The sequence below is a fragment of the Sinohyriopsis cumingii genome, chromosome 9 (assembly GCF_028554795.1).
Source record: "Sinohyriopsis cumingii isolate HCF-2022 chromosome 9, ASM2855479v2, whole genome shotgun sequence".
Lineage (NCBI taxonomy): Eukaryota > Metazoa > Mollusca > Bivalvia > Unionida > Unionidae > Sinohyriopsis > Sinohyriopsis cumingii.
Genome location: NC_142969.1, coordinates 22354540 through 22373545, shown reverse-complemented (window position 1 = coordinate 22373545; position 19006 = coordinate 22354540). Strand labels below are relative to the sequence as shown.

The following is a 19006-nucleotide window of genomic DNA, read 5'->3' as shown; positions in this document are numbered from 1 at the left end:
CAGCGAAAGAGTATTTTCTTTAGTGAGGAAAAATAAGACAGACTTTAAGGCCTCCTTAGCTGCAGAAAATTTGTCAGCAATTTTAGTCCCCAAGATCAACCAGCAGGCAAGAAGTCGGAACTGTTTAGAAAACAAATTTACGATCAAGCAGTTGAGGAAGTTCAAGTCTGCCACAGTATCATGTCTTGATAAATAAATATTTCTGCATATATATATAGTGTTTTATTTTTATTTTGCGAACTTGATATAGTGTAGTATTGACGGTCGGAGTAGTCAGAATGGATGGAGTTATTGTCATAGTATTATTCACGAATTCGTGTCCAAATTCACGACTTTTTATCCCTATTTTCACTAATTGTGAGCCTGGAAGGTTGGCAGCTATGTGTGTGTGTATATATATATATATATATATATATATATATACACACACACACACACACACACACACACACACAGTAAAACCTGTTATAAGAGACCGCCCCTTCTGCTAACAATATATGGTATTTCAAGACAGGTGTTCTCAACAGGTTTGCACAAAAAGTTTCCAAGGTCCAGTTTCAGAACATTTTAAAGGAATAACCACAATCACTGTACATATATTCTATTTATTATTAATAGTTCTTGCCAAAAAAATTTATGAATTCATCTGAAAACAAAGTTACATAGCAATAAAGATATACTTCTATCATTAAACACGAAATCACATTTACATTTGAAGATCACATGGACATGTATTAGCATATGAAATCATATTTGTTTTACTCCTGTTCCTTTATAACACCCTAAATTTGTTTTACCAACGTTTAAACTGCTATTTTGCAAGTGGTCTGTTATTTTTCACTATTTTCAGTTACAATAATTTGCCTCTTTTTAGTTGGCAGTTTTTACAGCATTAGTGCACAGTTGTAATATTGACTGTTAAGACAGTTTTGACTAGGCTTTGGGAAAATAAAAACATATGTGCTTTGCACAAATAACAATTAATGAAGTTCTAAAGACAAACAATATACACAACCACTACCTTAATTTCGGCACTACAGTGCCAATTCATGATATGTACATTAGCCTGGTTTATGGACTGTCACTGTCTGTCACTATATACAAACAAGTAGCCAGAATCCTATTTTTTGTTCTTTTTTCGTTTGTTTTTTTTTATCAGAATTATGTTTACTATTCAAGGAGTCATTATTACAAATGATTATATAAAGGTTAGACCGCTCCAGTGGCCTAGTGGTTAGAGCATCCGCCTCGGATGCAGGAGGTTGTGGGTTCGATCCCTGGTCGAGTCATACCAAAGACTTACAGAAATTGTACTAACAGCTGCCTCAATATTAAGAGGTTAGTATTAAGACTGGTTGGCCTGGTATCAGGATAATGTGACTGGGTGGGACATCATGCTACATGTCTGCGGAGTGATGCCCCAGTGCTAGACATCACTATAAACTGCAACACTGCAGACATCGTAGCGATATGACTGAAAAATTGTTAAAGCTTTGTTAAAAATCCAAATCACACACACACATATAAAGGTTAGTGATGTCTGGTTCTGTTCTCTTGATACAGTTGTTCATAGTGCTGGGTACTGGGTCCTACTTGTACATATGGGCAGTAGCTACAATAACGCGGGGAACCAGGCTTTAGTCTGGTTTACAAAGTTTATCTCTGTTTTTGCGATGCTGTCATTCATAGCAGTGTCAAACTGCATATTTTGCCAAGACATCCTGGTCGCTGGTTGCGTATAGCAGGTGGTCGCTCATGACAGCATTTATTTAATAAAATTGATCTGTGCATTATCATTGTGGTTGGAAATGATAGGTGGTTGCTGATAGCAGAGGCTGCTTATAACAGGATTTAGTGTATATATATGGTGTGTTAAAATATAACAATATATTGGTACACTACCATATTGCAATTTGTATCAGCACAAATTTCTCCATATCAGTATTTTAACTCCAATAGTATGGAACTGTTTTTGCTTACTGAAAATAATGCTTTGTGTCATGAAAGTACACCATAACTGGTCAAATGCGTGGTTCATTAATGGCTTATGGTTAATCACCGAGCCAGAATACTTTGCTCCATAAGCAGGCAAAGAGCACTGTTTGGACTTGCTTTGACTTTAAATGCAAGGAAGAGGGGTAGATGTTAGAATTGATCAATTATTAGCAGTATGCTGTAAATGCGACATCCTGAGCTGTTCTAGAATGACTGCTGGTACTCACCAGACACGTGTTATGAACATCCATATGTGAAAGTTGGTCATTACTTTCATTGCAAATTTGTTTCTGAATAAAGCTATCTGCATAATTGGTCTAAGTGTTTCTTGGCATGAGGAAAAACACAGCTGATAAAACATTTTATTTATTATTTCAAAAATTCAATTTAAAAAGAAATAAAATTTTGCAAATCACATTGACAGTATCATGTGGGTTGTCAAATTTGTCTGATTTGTAGGAGTACAGATTGATGCATACTGCAATACAGTCTTTTTGTTGCAATATAGCGTGATATGATTTAAATGGCAGTAATGACCCCCAAAATTTATATATATATATATATATATATATATATATATATATATATATATATATATATATATGCCTCCCCACTCCATTTTTTTCTCTGCAGTAAACTATTTGTGTGTTGACCAACCATGTTATTGGTGAATTACATAAATTTGTCTCAAAATGTTTCTTTTTCTCCAAATGAGAATCCATTTTATAAAATGGTTTCTTGCAAAGAATGATACATTTTCTTTTAGGAAATATGGAAGAACTGATAGCAACAAAATGGCAACTCCTAATGAAAGAAGCACTGCTGCATAATGTGAAGGAAAATAAATTCGAGAAAACTTTAGGGAATTGTAGTCCTTGTAAAAACACATTTTTCTGACCCATATAGTATTTTCCGATATTTGGGTATACATAGATAATCTAAGTAAGAATTTCCAATTTTGAAAAGTGTTGATGTCGTTTTTGAGTTTATAAATACCACACAAGAATAGGGTATACATTTTTGAACAATTTTGGCTGATACTATTAAAGCTGATGATTCCATGTAAACATGCAAGCCGAAGACCCACAACCCAGAAGAAAAATTGTGTTTTGTGGACAAACCATCTGTACAGATGGGATTAGTTTCATGAAGAAGACAGAGAAAAAGTAAATAGCAGATAGTACATGAGATACATTTGAGCTATATGTTTCCAACATACAAAAAATGACTTGACGTAAGTTGATATGAGAGAGAAGGGCTTCTCAAAACAATTAACTACAAATGCTTGATTCTTAATGATCTAGTTAATAGCATTATAAATAATAATTTAATCAAATTTTCTTGTTGCAAACTTTAGTTGGCATTTAATACCAGGTAAACTGAAGAACTTGGCTGTTACAAATACCATGAAATCACCTACTGACAGCTTCACACAAAAACCATGTACTGTATAATCTGTATTTTTCTAATTATGAATCTTCTGGTAATACAGTGTGACCCCGCTATAGCACACTCCGCTATAACACGAATTTGGATATAACACGGTTGTGGCATAGCTCCCGAAATTTCACATACATGTATTTTCTTGTACACACACAAAAAAATTCTTTTTTAAAAGTATGACAAATATGTAAAAAGTTAAGATGATCATGGCATGGCTCCTGAAATTTTGTTTTTCTCATAGCTCCTGAAATTTTGTTTTTCTCATACATGAAAAAATATTTTTTTCTTCTCAAAAGTACAAATAATAACGTGTAAAACATTTATTCAGGGATCGCGCAAGACTTCACCAATGTTGCAAATTGTGATTTTTTGTTTTCCTTGCTGGCGGCAAAATTTACCATCAGGTGATTTTTTTTGTTGTTGTTGTTAACAATGTTGTGGGCTGTTTAAACTTGACAACCATTGGTTTGGAGTGGAAAAATTCAGAGGCCCCATGAAAGAAAACCATTGATATAAAATGTACTGAAATTTATTTCTTGTTACATGAGCAAATTCTTTGTCAGTATTGACAAACAATCTTAACAGTGCAATGTTGACATCTAGCATGAGTACTGTATACTGGGAGATATCCACTTTTGTTTTTGTTGACATTTCTGGTAGCAGAGATCAACCGGACGAGGCATTATCTCATAATCTATCTTTCGTTGGAATTTCGGCCTTTCGCTAGTAATTAAATATATTTACAAAGACTGACATTTGTATGTGGATGGTAAGTTAAATTCCTTTTCTTTTCACTCAGAATTAAATCCTACAGAACACTCATATTTTCTGTAGTAATCCATGTCATCAGACCAGAACACTGCATCTCTATCGTCCTTTGACTATTTTTAAATTTCTGACATGTGTGGAAGGTAGCATCACTCCGCTACCATAAATGTAAAAAAAGAAACAAGATCTTGTTGGTCTATTCAGTAGGCTGGGAGGAGGAACAGTAACTATACAATCGACCAAACGATGGCCAATTCCTTTTTTTTAAAAAAAATATACCCAGATAAAATAGTTTGCTGAAATTTCAAAGAAAGCAGATTACCTTGAAGCACCAATTGTAATGCAAACGTACTAAGCAAATGGAAAAAAAGATCAGTCTCAGTCATGCAATACAGTTATCTGATGTTGCTGCCACAGTAATAAACTGGCATTTGTTTGGTTCTCCAAAGCTGTCCTGTAGCGGTGACTTCAATAACACATGCACCCTTCATCAAAGAAAGCTGACTCCAATCTTTAGTAAAAACATAATTCTTCAAAGGAAGTCAGTACCAAACTTAAATAAAAGCAATGGAATCTGATGGATTGTTTCCTTTTCCTAGGTGACTGGAACACGTTTACTATGCTTGAATGTTTCCTTTTTGCAAGAAAAAAGTTGATGATTACGAACACTACCAATGGTGGCTTAAAATGCAAATTTTACCGACTTGGGATGTACTGAAAAGTAAATCTGCTTCATCATTTGTTACGTGATTGTTCTCTTTTTTTTCCCCACTGAATTCAGACCTATATGACCTTTAACAAAATTATTGAATGTTTTAAATCTGTGTGTGTGCATATTTTTGATGGAATTACATGTATTGTGGATTCAGTGTATGTAATGGGATTCGCAGGTGAGAACACGGTGTTGATACTCTATTCATGCTATACGTAGACACGTATATGTACCAATGTGTGGTTCTCTGAATAAAGTAAAATATTTTATATACCTTCTCTGTTTTCACTACAGGTGTATTTCTCATTGAATATGCATCGATTTAAGATGGTAACTGTACCAGTGAAACACATTTTGGTGCCCACATTTATTATCTACCTCCCCCCACCCCACCCTCCGTCTGCAAATTTTTTGGGGTACATGCATCATTTTCTTCAGCTAACTGACCTGGTTGCTTATAACACGGTTCAGTCTATAACACAGTTGGGTTCTATGGCTCCCAACTATCATGTTATAGCAGGATCACACTGTCAAAATAATTATTAATAATAATAATAATAATCAGCTGCAATGCACAAAGGCTGTTATTTGCAGTTTTCCTTTTCCCATTCACTATTTGTATGTACCTCACAACTGTTCATTCTACATTCATGACAACTGAACAGGAAATTTATTATTATTTTGAACAATTGGAGTATCATTTTATTAGTTAGATGGAAAATAATATTTCAGCAAGAGTTTAAGTTCTTTAAAGTTGTAATGAAAGTATAATCACATGCATAACTCATAATAGATTAGGGAAGATGTAAATGTAGAAAGGCGACTTGACATAGAGTCACATGAAATTGAGAGTATCTGGGTGGAAATTTTTCAAAATAATGCAAAATCATTCCTTGTTGGTTTCATTTATAGGCCACCTTCCTCCAAAGCAATTTGGAATGATAACTTCTTGAAACAAATGGAAAATGTTCTACCACAGGAGAAAGAAACATATATACTCAGAGATATAAATAAGGACCTTCTCAATACTCAAATAAGAAACAACTGGATGGAATTTATCAAATCATTAGGCCTAGACCAGCTGGTAAATGAGCCTACAAGGGTAACAGAAAAACCAAGCACTCTTAATGATCACATTTATACCAACCTACCAGACAGTGTGGCTTGTGTTAATGTACCGAATGTTGGTCTTAGTGACCACTATCCTACTTTTTTGACAAGAAAGGTTAAATGCAAGAAAAATACACACAAAACGATCACTTACAGATCATTCAAAAATTTTAATGAAGAACAATTTCTCAGTGACCTTTATAAAGTTCCATGGAATATGATCCAAAATTTGGATGACATAGATGAAGCCATGAGAGTGTGGACTGACTTATTCATGGATGTAGTATCCAAGCATGCACCACTGAAAGTACATCGAGTAAAGACTGAAATTCAACCTAATGGGCTTACTACTGAAATCCTAGATGCTATGAAAACATGAGACCAATTCAAGGCTACAGGAAACCATACACAATATAAGTATGGAGAAATAAAATAACAAGTATGATTAAAAAAGCTAAAAAGAACTTATCAATCATTGCTTGAAAACAAAAAGAGCAACATGAACTCACGTGGGGAACGCACAAAAAACAGACAAATAAAATTCACTCACTTCTGGTAAATGACACCATAGTCAATGATGACACTGACATTGCAAATGTTTTCAATGATTTTTTCACCAACATTACCACAAAGTTAAAAGAACCAGTGATAGAAAACAACTTTAATGAACTGAAAAAGTTCTGCGGCAGCAAAATCTCTAAGGAGGTATGTTTCTCTATCCCACCAGTATCAAAAAACTTTGTTAAAAAATGTCTGTGAACTTGATACCAAGAAAGCTACAGGACTTGATCAGATTGGTCCACGACTCATTAAATCTTCTGCCTCTGCTATTGTAGATAGCATAACATAAATAATTAATTTAAGTATTGCAACTTCATCTGTCCCCAAAATATGGAAAACTGCAAAAGTAACTCCTATTCACAGATCTGGTTCTAAGGTGATGCTGATAACTGCCAACCAATCTTGATACTACGTTTTTTTACACAAAGAATTCGCATAATGCGATCAGGGTTTATTTAATATCCAATGCATTGGACGAGGGATTGCATCGTGTTTACTTCGAGCATATAGACTGGTTCCTTGCCTTGTTTGCTCCCTGCGTTGCACTCCATAATTCATATAGCGGAGTGCAACACAGGGAGCATAAGAAACAGGGAACCAGACTAGCATAGGCAATGCTATGATGGAGTAGCTTCCCCATATCTTGCGAGTGCTCATGCGATTTCCATCGATCTCAACAAGATGTCTAGATGTTTAACCTCAGTGCTTGTTGCGCTAGAAAGTGATCTCCAGATTAAAACGGCGTGCACTAAGAATGATTATTGAAGAAAGTGAAAGAAGCAGAACAACAAAAGAGTAACTGGATCTAACTGAAAAATGGAGAAAATAATTCCCTTGACTGGAACACGGCACAACCATTAGGATTACCGCCAGTGTGACTTATGATCGCGTGATTGCGAAGATTGCAAAAGTGAATACTCCTTTCGTGACAGGGTTTAAAAAAATCTGCCCTCATTCACCACATGATATCTGGAGAACATATTATAACCCAAGATATTCTTCACAACAAAGAAATCCGTAAACTTGCCAAGACAAATGCGTTATTTGGATTACAGAGTCAGGGGGTCGTTGCAGATTTTGTTGGTTTTTAACTTTGCTGCAATAAAAAATAAGATCTTTAAGTTCAAGTGTAACGTATTAGAAAGAAGATAAATCATTAGCCTCCTTGAATTTTGGATAAATGTGTTCGAGGACGATGCACAATGAAACCAATGATAGTACGCAGTAAATTAACAGCCATTTGGTTAAAAAGATTTTTTTTTTGCTTTTTGTATTGGCTTATATGTAATGTTTTGGTCTATAATATTGCTACAAAAAGATTATAAGAAGACTGTCAAAAGTACGACTTTAAACTAAAAGAAAAATGAACTAATAAAATTATTCTTTGAATGGACAATGCATTTGTTTGTCAGTTGTGCATCTGGTTTATTTGTATGTTTAGAGAGAGAGAGAGCATGTTATGCAAGTTGCAGTATCCTATTCAGTCTGAAAAAGTACGAGTCTGATGAAAATTTGTCAGTAAATTTTTGACCCTCACATTTTTTATTTGACCCCCAGTTCTGACACCAAAGGGTTTTATTTTACCCTCAATTTTACACCCATGGGGGATACATTGTTTTTACTATAAAAAATTCAGCAGTGAACATTATTTCGTGAGTGATCATTTCCATTTGCTTACGGTGATTGCGTACTTTCTCAAATGCGCATGTTTCATACATTTATTAGCGCCAGTTCTGAAAATTAATTCTATTTTCTATTGTGCAATTCAGAGTCATTTCTGATGATTAAAAATTTCTTTCTATTTTTTTTCATTGAAAACAAAACAAATAAAAATAATTTCCATTGCTTATTTTATTTCCATTGTGTTCCGTTTTTCTATTCCTTAGTTTATTTCCTTTGCATTTCATTTTTCCGTTGGGAATTTTAGTCATAACAATTTATAATCCACAGATCATGTTCAACAACAATTAGACCATTTATCAAAGTTCTTTTAGAAACAGTGAACTGTATACTGTTTTACTTGTCAGCACTTCTCCATCCTTTGATTATGTTAAGATATCGGCCTTTGAAGTGGCCCTCTACAGCCATTGAAAATTTCAAAGGCTTTTATGTTGGTCTGTATCCCCCATAGTGCAGCTGTTTGTTTTTCTGTTTAAACAAAAATCAAAAAGATTTTGGAAGAAAAAAGTATTTTATTTTCAGGGGTTACTCTTTGGTATTTACATTTTATTATTTTACAGTTGGTCATATTCACAAAGACTATGCAGCTTGTCTCTTTGGTTTCCTTCCTGGTACATTTCTTTATGACATATACTTCCATCCTCAGTCACTAGGTCTTGTAGCTGTTTTCTATATCATGGTCCCTAAATTTTAGTGATCTTGGCCGAGGATCAATCTTATGTGCAGTTTGTGTTAAGGACTGGCCATTTTATAAATTTTAATTTGTATTTAATATATTTTATTTATTTACATTTTGCATTTATGCACAAACAGGAAAAAAATGATGATATATATATATATATATATATATATATATATATATATATATATATATATATATATATATATATATATATATATATATATACTTTGAGAGGGGTTAGAAATCACTCCGCACTTATCATGGTTAACATAACTAAATACAAAACACTTGACAAAAACAGATTCATTAGTGACGACAGCAGTTATCTTCTTGTACAGCAGCTTGATTACCTACCGGATGTAGTAAATAGTAAATACCTAATAAAAGAGAGAGAGGACTTGGTTACCAAAGCATCTACAGTCAAACCCACTTATCTCGACCTCGGTTATCTCGACAACCTGCTTATGTCGAGCGTTTTGGTCCGGTCCCGAAAAAATTCTTCTTTGTTATGCTATTTTTTACCCGCTTATCTCGACCTCTGTTAAGTCGATAACCCGGTTATGTCGGGCATAAGTTTCGGTCCGAAGTAACATGTGGACCCGCTTAATTCGACGAAATGCAACTTTTTAACGTCAATCTCACAGAAATTGTACAAGAAATAGTCAGCAAAAGCGATCGATTTGTAGAAAATATGAAGTAATATCAGTCTGCTTTTGTTTACTCCGGTGCTGATCTGTAACAAACGATTCAAAAGCACTTACGTTTTCATACATATGCTCGGCACCGTCGACACTTGCCACAAACAATTTCATTTTTTTAATGCATTCAGCCATTTCACTGTAGCTTGGGATAGTGATAGGCTGATCATCATCATCATCATCATCATCTTGCTTGCATGATTGTATCTGCTTCGTTGTCACCGATTGGATTATTTCCTCATCAGTAAGTTCACCATAGGCATTGGCATCATCATCCACGTGAACATAATTAGAAAATTCATCCCGAGCAATGCCTATGGAGTCCGCAATCTCATCAGCCATCACTTCAAGACCTATTTCTGATTGAGGCTCTTTAATTTCTTGTGCAATTAAACACTGCTGGTGAAATTCTTCATCAGAAATTTCCGGAAAAATACAATGGAACCAGCAGTTTTGAATGGTTTTCGGCGATACACTGTTCCAAGCTGCACGGGCATACATGATGGCGTCTAGCAGAGTTGGTTTATAGGATCGCTTTTCCTCATTTGCACTCACAGTCAATGTACATGTACATGTACATGTATTTTCAAAAACATTTATTGATCTTTATCTGCGAGATACTGTCATATATTAACCTGGATATAATACAATCTTGGTTATTTTGCACCTAACACCGCGTTATGCGTGAATGGCGGGTGCCTGAAAGCAATCGGTGGATGTTTCTCTCTCACTCTCTCGTTTGTGATTTTCTTTGATCCATTTTTCAATCTGATAACATATTCAAACCTCTGAGTACAACCAAACATGATTTGTTTTTCAATATTCACATCAATTATAAAAATGCGTCGTGTGTTATCTGACATAAGTGATGCACACTACAGTAATGGATGCATACGCTACATGTGATATAAGGAGTTCATAGATATATTTTTTCTTTAATAAATTACTTATGATGATAAAAAAGGAATAAATGATAACAACACCAGGTTAGTTCATTTCATTTTATTATCAATTAAGCGTTTTGTTTATTTTATTGTAACATGCAGTGGGAGGGGATTCCAGTAAACACCAGCAAGAGACAGGAGTAATGCTCAAGGACATTTTTAAAATTACCGGTTTTTATGAACCCGGATATCTCGGGACCCGGTTATGTCGACGATTTTTTTACACCCCCGATGTAATCGAGATAACCGGGTTTGACTGTATATACAAGTGTAGTGATGAGTAATCCAAACAACTACAGAGATATTTCTCTTATTGGTACATTGAATACTCGTATATATATGTGGGCAGAAGATAATTGTCTGATAGACGGGCAGAAGACAATGGTCTGATAGACAAGTAGAAGCAGGCTTTAGGAAAAATACTCTGCATGCAACAATATTTTGATTATTCAGGCTTTAGCTCAGAAATATATATCCAGAAGAAGAGATAGATTTTATTGCCTTTTTGTCAGTTTTAAAAAGCTTTTGATAAAGTACAGCATGATGAATTATGGTTGTCAATAATATGCATGGGTATGAATGGTAAAATAGAAAACATTTTAATAGATATGTACAGAAATCTGAAACTGTATCCAGATGCCTAAAGGTTTAACTACTTACTTTGAATGTACTTTAGGTACAAGGAAAGGTTGTGTTTTAAGCCCTATCAAGTTTTCCCTTTTTATTAATGATTTTCTTGCACAGCTGAAGCTCAAATGCAACAGAGGTGTGTTTATCTCAGAGGATATTGATGATATTTTTGCAATACTTTATGCTGATGATGTTGCTCATTGCACTGATACAGTAAAGCTACTTCAGAACAAAATGTTATCAAACGTTTCTGCGATAAAACTGCTATGATAGTTAACCTTGATAAAACTGAAATCATTGTTTCAGAAATGGGGGATATCTCAAGCAAAAGGAACTTTGGTTTTTCAAAGAAGATCATATTGAGCGTGTGCCTTGTTACAAAGTACATGGGTCTATTTTTCACCCCAAACATGGTTTGGACGAAAGCTAAGTAGATACTAGCAGCTCAGGAAAAGAATGCAACTTCAGAGATTTTGAATTATTGAAACTGATTTGGCTGTTTTAGTGGAGAGGATGCTTTTAAAATTTTTGATTCAGTAATAAAACCAATTGCTTGCTATGGGTGAGAACTTTGAGGATATGAATTTAGTAGAGATATTGAAATTGTGGAATACAACCTTTGCAAACAGTATTAGAGGTGTTCCTAAAACTGCCAAGAATGCTGTTGTGTTAGGGGAGTACAGAAGATATCCACTTTGTACCTCATATTTTTTACGATGCATTAAATACTGGTTGAAGCTACCCACACCAATGTTATTTAATGTTCAAAGATTCAATGAAACTAACCATGTTACCTGGGCTACCAAAATAAGGCCAAGTTATTTTGCTTTAATTTTGGGTATGTTTGACTAAATCAAGCTGTTGGAGATGAAAAAGAATTTTTCACACTATTTTTGCAAAGAATTATGGATTTGACAACTGGCAAAGTTATATTAGCAGTTCACATAAATGTGTGCATTACAGCATGTTTAAAACCAAATTAGAACCGGAAAAATACCTCTCATGTGAATTATTGTATATTCTTAGGAAGTTACTTGCTGAATTTAGATGTTCAGCGTATACACTGAAAATAGAGACAGGTAGGCATAGCAGGATTGAGAGAAATGATAGGTATTATGAACTATGCTGGAAAAAAATCATGTTTTATTTGGTAGAAGATGAATTCCATTTTGTTTGTTTGTTAGGCTTATGAACGTATAAGAAAGAAATACTTCAATGAAGTTTATTTTCTCTTTCTGTCTGTAGATACATTTTATCCCTAATGAGTCATAGCAATATGTTGTTGTTGTTGTTGTTGTAGGGTTTAACACCATTTTTTAGCACAAGATAGGCTATACATGGTGGCTTGTATAAATGGTGGAGGAAGAACCCAGGAAAACCCCAGAAAGAACCACTGACCCATGAGAAGCTACTGGCAAGCTTTCTCACATACCCACATTGGCTGAATCCATAGCAATATATCAATTATAAAAAATCTTTCTTACTATATCAATTCGGCTTTTCGTTTTAGACAATCTTTGATAACTCAGATAAATGGTGAATAATGTACTTTGAGGTAGTAACATCTTTATATTGTAATACGCTGATTATAGGAAGTTATGTATACTCATGATGAACACCATATTTAACTTCTTTACGCCATGGTGCACATTATATTTTTTTACTTTTATTTTGTAATATGGGCCAGTGGCCTAAATTACTGAGTAAAGTATATTGCTATTATTATAAAAGTATAATTAGTATTTTAAATTAAAATAAAAGTCTTTGTCAGTTAATGCATATAGTTATTAGTTATGTCATTAAGTTCAGAGATATGTAAATTTCCCATGTCATGAAAAGATGTTTTATTAAAAATTATAGAAGGTGTACTTTGTAAGCTAGAGATTATTCACTAAGTATTGATAGTATTTGAAATCTTCATCATTTTCTTTGACATCGTATTGTTTTAATAAGTATATAAGTACATCATTGGTATGCCCATTCAACATTTGAAAAGGTGGGGATTATGTCTCCATGTACATCTGTCTGTCCCTCCATTACTGATGCAGTTTATTTCCTACACTGCTAAATATACAAACCTGAAACTTTGTAATAAGACCCTGGTTGTGTTTAGATATACATAGTGGTTTTAGAAATTTCATTTGTTATTTATATTAAAACTTGCATTGTTTGTCATGTTCTTTTATGAGAATTTTCCAATTATAACTAAGATTTTACCTTGTAAACATTTTGGAACCTTCCAGAATGAAATTTTCTATTAGGTAGTAGTTTTTTTTTTTCTTTCTTCAGAAAATGTTAATTGTGGCCTGGGATCGAGTAGAAGACTATGTAATCTTGTTGGTCTAGAAATTATATTTTTGCACTATAACATCTTGAGAAAGATTCTTTGTTGTCTCCAATATTCTTTTGGGCAGAAATTTATTTATTCAAATTATTTAATTCAAGTAATTCTTCTTACAAATACAGAGTCCTCAAAAATAACATTCTTGGAAATAGAGACACATTTATAGTTAAATTCAATAAGGATATTTTTTTGGATTGTGTTATTGTGATTCAACAAAAGACTTTTGGCACATCACTATGACAATGGCCATCACAGGCATATTAATACTTCCAGCATTGGATTTAGTTTGGATTACCACTTTAGTTTATTCAGAACTTCAATTACACTGGACAACAAATTTTTACAAAAGTCATGTTACTAAAATAAAATTAGTCAATTCTTATCAATTTTTATGTGCTGAACACGAATATGACAGTCAAATTGCAAAATTGGCTCTAGTTTTTTTGTAATCTGCAAGAAATTAATGTTTACATACCGAAATGCATTCCAATAGTAAAAGGTCAACTGTAATAGCCTACCTATAAAAAATCAAGTCATTGACTACATCTTAGATTTCTTCGCCTGTCTCTTGTACAACTGTTCGGGAGCATCTCTGAGGAGTGTCCAGCAGTAGTCAGCCAGCATTGTAGTGGACCATTTTCCCTGGTATCTTTGTTCCATTGTTGCGATATCTTGATGAAAACGTTCGCCGTGTTCATCACTAACAATACCACAGTTGCTAGGAAAGAAATCCAAATGGGAATGAAGGAAGTGAATCTTTAGAGACATATTGCAGCCAAGTTTCTTATACTTCATCAACATGTCTTCTACTAGTTCCTTATAGTTTTCTGCCCTAACATTTCCGAGGAAGTTTGTAGAAACTAGGCGAAAAGCATTCCATGCTTGTTTCGCGTCACCTTCCAGCAAGTTGTTGAACCGGTCATCTTTGAAAAGCTCTCGAATCTGAGGACCCACAAAAACTCCCTCTTTAATCTTTGCTTCGCTGAGTCGAGGGAATTTTTCATGCAGGTATCGGAATGCTGGCAAAGTCCGGTCAATGGCTTTCACGAAGTTCTTCATCAAACCTAGTTTGATGTGAAGGGGTGGTAGCAAGATTTTCTGAGCCTCAACCAGAGCTGGGTGTTGGATATTCTTCTCTCCAATGGCTACATTCTGCCTGTGAGTCCATTCCTTCCTCATGTAGTGCATTTCCCTTGCTCGGCTATCCCACTCGCATAAGAAACACATGTATTTTGTATATCCTTGCTGCAGTCCCATTAAAAGGGCAACTACCTTCAAATCACCACAGAGGTGCCAGCTGTACTTGTTATACTCAATGGAATTCAGTAGCTGCCTTAAGTTATCGTATGTCTCTTTCATGTGGACAGCATACGCTACTGGAATAGATGGAAGAATGTTTCCATTGTGCAAAAGCACAGCCTTGAGACTCAGTTTCGAAGAGTCCACAAATAGTCTCCATTCTTGTGGGTCATGAGTGATTTTTAAAGCATTCATGAGGCCCTCAATATCGGAACAGAATATCAGATTACTTTCCTTTCTGAAGAAAGGCTCCAATTGCTGGTGGCGCTTTCGATATGCAGTAATTGTGACATCTTCTTCTAGAAGATTCCATTGCTGGAGTCTTGATCCTAGCAATTCTGCCTTGTTCTTTGATAAGTCCAAATCACGAATCAGGTCATTTAGTTCTTCCTGTGTTATTCTGTGTGGGGTTGATGATGCACCACAGTGAAAATCTGGATCACTGCATGCTGATGGACCAGGAGAAGAACAGGTCGACTCACCTTTGTCTTCGTCAGATGAATCAAGAGAATATTCTGCTGGAGGTTCTGGAATAGGAAGTCCCTCACCATGTGGAACTGGTCTCAATGCAGACGGAATGTTTGGGTAGACTATTCTCGACTTCTTTCGCTTCGTTATTCCGCCGGAAAGAGGAGGAACCAAGCAGAAGTAACAGTCATTTAGGTGGTTGCTTGGCTCTCTCCACACCACTGGGACTGCAAACGGCATTGATGACCTTTTGCAATTCAACCACTGTGAAAGCTGTGTTGTACATGTAGCACAGCATATATGCGGAGCCCAAGGCTTGTCTTGGTCACCAACCTTGCATCCGAAGTAAAGATGATATGCCTTCTTCACTTGAGAATTGATACTTTTCTTCTGGTTGGCAAATGTCACTTCCCCACAAATATAGCAAAAATTGTCCGCGGTATTAACACACTTTCGAGGCATTACTGTTCTTTATTGTACGTAAATGGATAAAATAATAAGTTTTATGTAACAGTAGCTTGAACTGTCTCGCACAACGTCTAAAATATTTTAAATGCTGAACCTATCTGATTGGGCTTTATATAGTACACTGCTTACGTCAGCTTCAGCAGCCGCCTGGCATTAGTATAATAGGCCTACACATGTATAGTACACTGCTGACGTCAACTTACTTCAGCAGCCGCATGGCATTAGTATTGCATTGCATCAGAAAATGATGCAATCAACTGTGGATGATGTGAGCATGATGGTATTATGCAATGTTACATCATTATTCCGGATGTTGCTGCAGTCCTACTGGAGAAATTTACACAGTGAAACATAGAAAATGAGGTATATGAATATCTTCAAAACTAGAGCCAATACAAATTTTTCACGGTTATATTCGTGTTCGGCACACCAAAATACTACAGATTAGGGCCTTTTCAAGTCAGTAATGATTTCACTGTTGACCAGTGTTATTAGGATGTGTGTGTGTGTTTTTAACATAGCTTTAACAATTTTTCAGTCATATTGCTACAGTGTCTGCAGTGTGGCAGTTTCATTGCATTATCTAGCACTGGGGCACCATGCCACAGACATGTAGAATATTGTCCCACTGAGTCATATTATCCTTGACACCAGGCCGACCAGTCCTAACACTAACCTCTTAATGCTGAGTGCTAAATGAGGCAGCTGCTAATACCATTTTTATGTCTTGGTATGACTTGGGGGAAGTTGTTTGAACCAGCAACCTCGATTTGTGCTTGTAATTTTAGGATTATTTGGGATTTAATTTGCAGTACCATAAGGTCCTTTCTTCTTCTTTTTGGGTTTCTTTTTGTTTTTTTTGTTTTTGTTTGTTTGTTTGTTTACATTTCCACTTTGTATTCAAAGGAAATAAATTATTTCTTGAATTTTACAGAACTTGTTGCTTCTTTCTCACTCTTTTCTGTTATTTATTTAAAGTCAATAGAGTTGTAATAGAAAATTAGCCACTTGTCCCTGGGATAGAAATTTTCTCAAATATTTCAGAAAACTTTGTTTTTGACATTTGAATTCACTTTTCTTTAGAGTTTTCCAAGTCGATGGTGTTATTTCACATTTTAAAAATCTGTTGGGGAAACCAACAGGCATTTATAATGTCATCTAAAGTGGAGAGCTTTATTGCAAATCCTATTCAGGAACAAGTAGACTCCCTGAAAAAGGATGAGTTGCTTAAGATTGCCAGAAAATATGACCTTTTTGAGGCAAAGGCTTCTTTAACAAAGCGAGAAATAAATATTTGGTCCAGTATTTGGTAGAAAGGAATATTTTAGATAAAAGTGCTTTGGATTTGATTAGCAAGTTTCCATCTGGCTATAACTTTAAAGTTATGAAATTGAAATTAAATACACAGAATGATCTAGAATTAAGAAACCAATGCAAACAGATGCAATTGGAGAAAGAGGAGAGAGAAAGAGAGAGATACAATTGCAGTTGCAAAAAGAGGAAAGAGAAGAGAGGCTAATGCAAATAAAGATCAGTGTGAAAAAGGAGAAATACAGAGAAAAAGGGAATTTCAATTTAGATTAAAAGAATTAGAGCTGGCAAGTGAAAAGCACATCCCCACTTTACACGCAAATTCAAGTTTTGATATTGCTAAAAATATTAGGTTAGCACCCCATTTTAAAGAAAAAGAAGTAGATAATTTTCTTCATTTTGAAAAAAATTCAGAAAATTTGAAATGGCCAAGAGAGTATTCGACTCAGTTATACAAAGTGCACTTTCTGGCAAAGCTCGTAATATCTACACTTCTCTTGCAGTACTGCAAAATGTTGATTATGTTTTGGTTAAGGAATGTATCTTGAAGCATTATGGGTTGGTACCTGAGGTTTATTGACAAAAGTTCTGGAAATATAAAGAAGAAACTGGACAAACTTGCAATAGAAAAAGAGCAATTATTTGATAGGTGGTACTTAGCCAAGAAAGTTGGTCAAGATTACACAAATCTCAGACAACTCATATTAGTTGAAGAGTTAAAGAATTCTGTCCATAGTGGTGTGAAGACTTATCCTGATGAGCATATGGTTGAAACTTCAGAAAACACTGTTCGTATAGCTGATGGCGTTTTCCTTAGCTCATAAAGTTTCTTTTATCAGTAGATCTTTCACTCAGTATTCTTCTGGTAAAATTCTATTCTATTTCGAGCCTATGCAAATCTCAATCTGGAACAATTTTAGGAATCAAGTTTCTGATAAAATTGATCAGAAATCCTTATCTCTTCCTATGTGTACCTATTGTAGGAAGAAAGGTTACATTATTTCTGATTGCTATAAATTGAAAAATAAGCAACAGAATCATGATACCTATTCCAAATGCTCTTATATTGAAGAGGTCAAGGTCACAATGTATTGAAAGCAATACATTTATTTGGTCAAACAAAACCAGGTCTGATTTTATTATAGAGAATTATGATCCATTCATTTCAAATGATTCTATATCACTCATGAGTTTTTCTGCCAATCATATTCCTATTAAAATTTTAAGGGACATAGGAGCTTTTCAATCTTTTAATATCAAGTACTTTGCCTTTTTCTAAGAAGTCTTCTAATGAGAGTGTTCTTGTTCAGGGAGGAGAGTTTGTCTTTATTAATGTTCCTCTCCATTGTGTAAATTTGTCATCAGACTTAGTCTCAGAACCCGTTACAGTCGAAACAGTGTCTTTACCTGTCAAAGGTGTTAATTTGTTACTAGGCAGTGACCTAGCTGGAGATAAGGTTGTGGTTAATCCACTTATAATTACAAGCCTTGTTTGGATCAGAAAGCCAATCCTATTGAAACAAAAATCCCTGATTTATACCCAGCTTGTGCAGTTGCTAGAGCTATGCAAAGAAAGCTCTTGATAATGGTGTTGATCAAAAAAATTACACCTTTAGCTGAGACATGTATTGGTCAGGCTTTTGACAAGAACACTTCTGCTACTTGTATGAATTAGTCCAAAGTCACAGTGATCCTCATTTAACTACTCATTTTCTTTATTCTAATCAAGGTGACAAACGACAATCACTTATTGTCAAACAGGAAAAAGATCCTGAGATCTCCTGTTTGTTTCAGAAGTCTGTTAGCGAAACTGAAGCCACACAAGTACCTCTTTGTTATTTTGTTAAAAATGGGGTCCTTGTGAAAAAAATGGACACCACCTGAGATACCCGC

The 19006-nt window shown here is 34.9% G+C and overlaps 1 protein-coding gene across 1 annotated transcript in view; it reads left to right on the top strand.

Annotated features, from left to right (window-relative positions):
* LOC149791382 (uncharacterized) overlaps positions 1–19006 on the top strand; it is a 48678-nt gene that overhangs the window by 9407 nt on the left and 20265 nt on the right. The window lies entirely within an intron of this gene.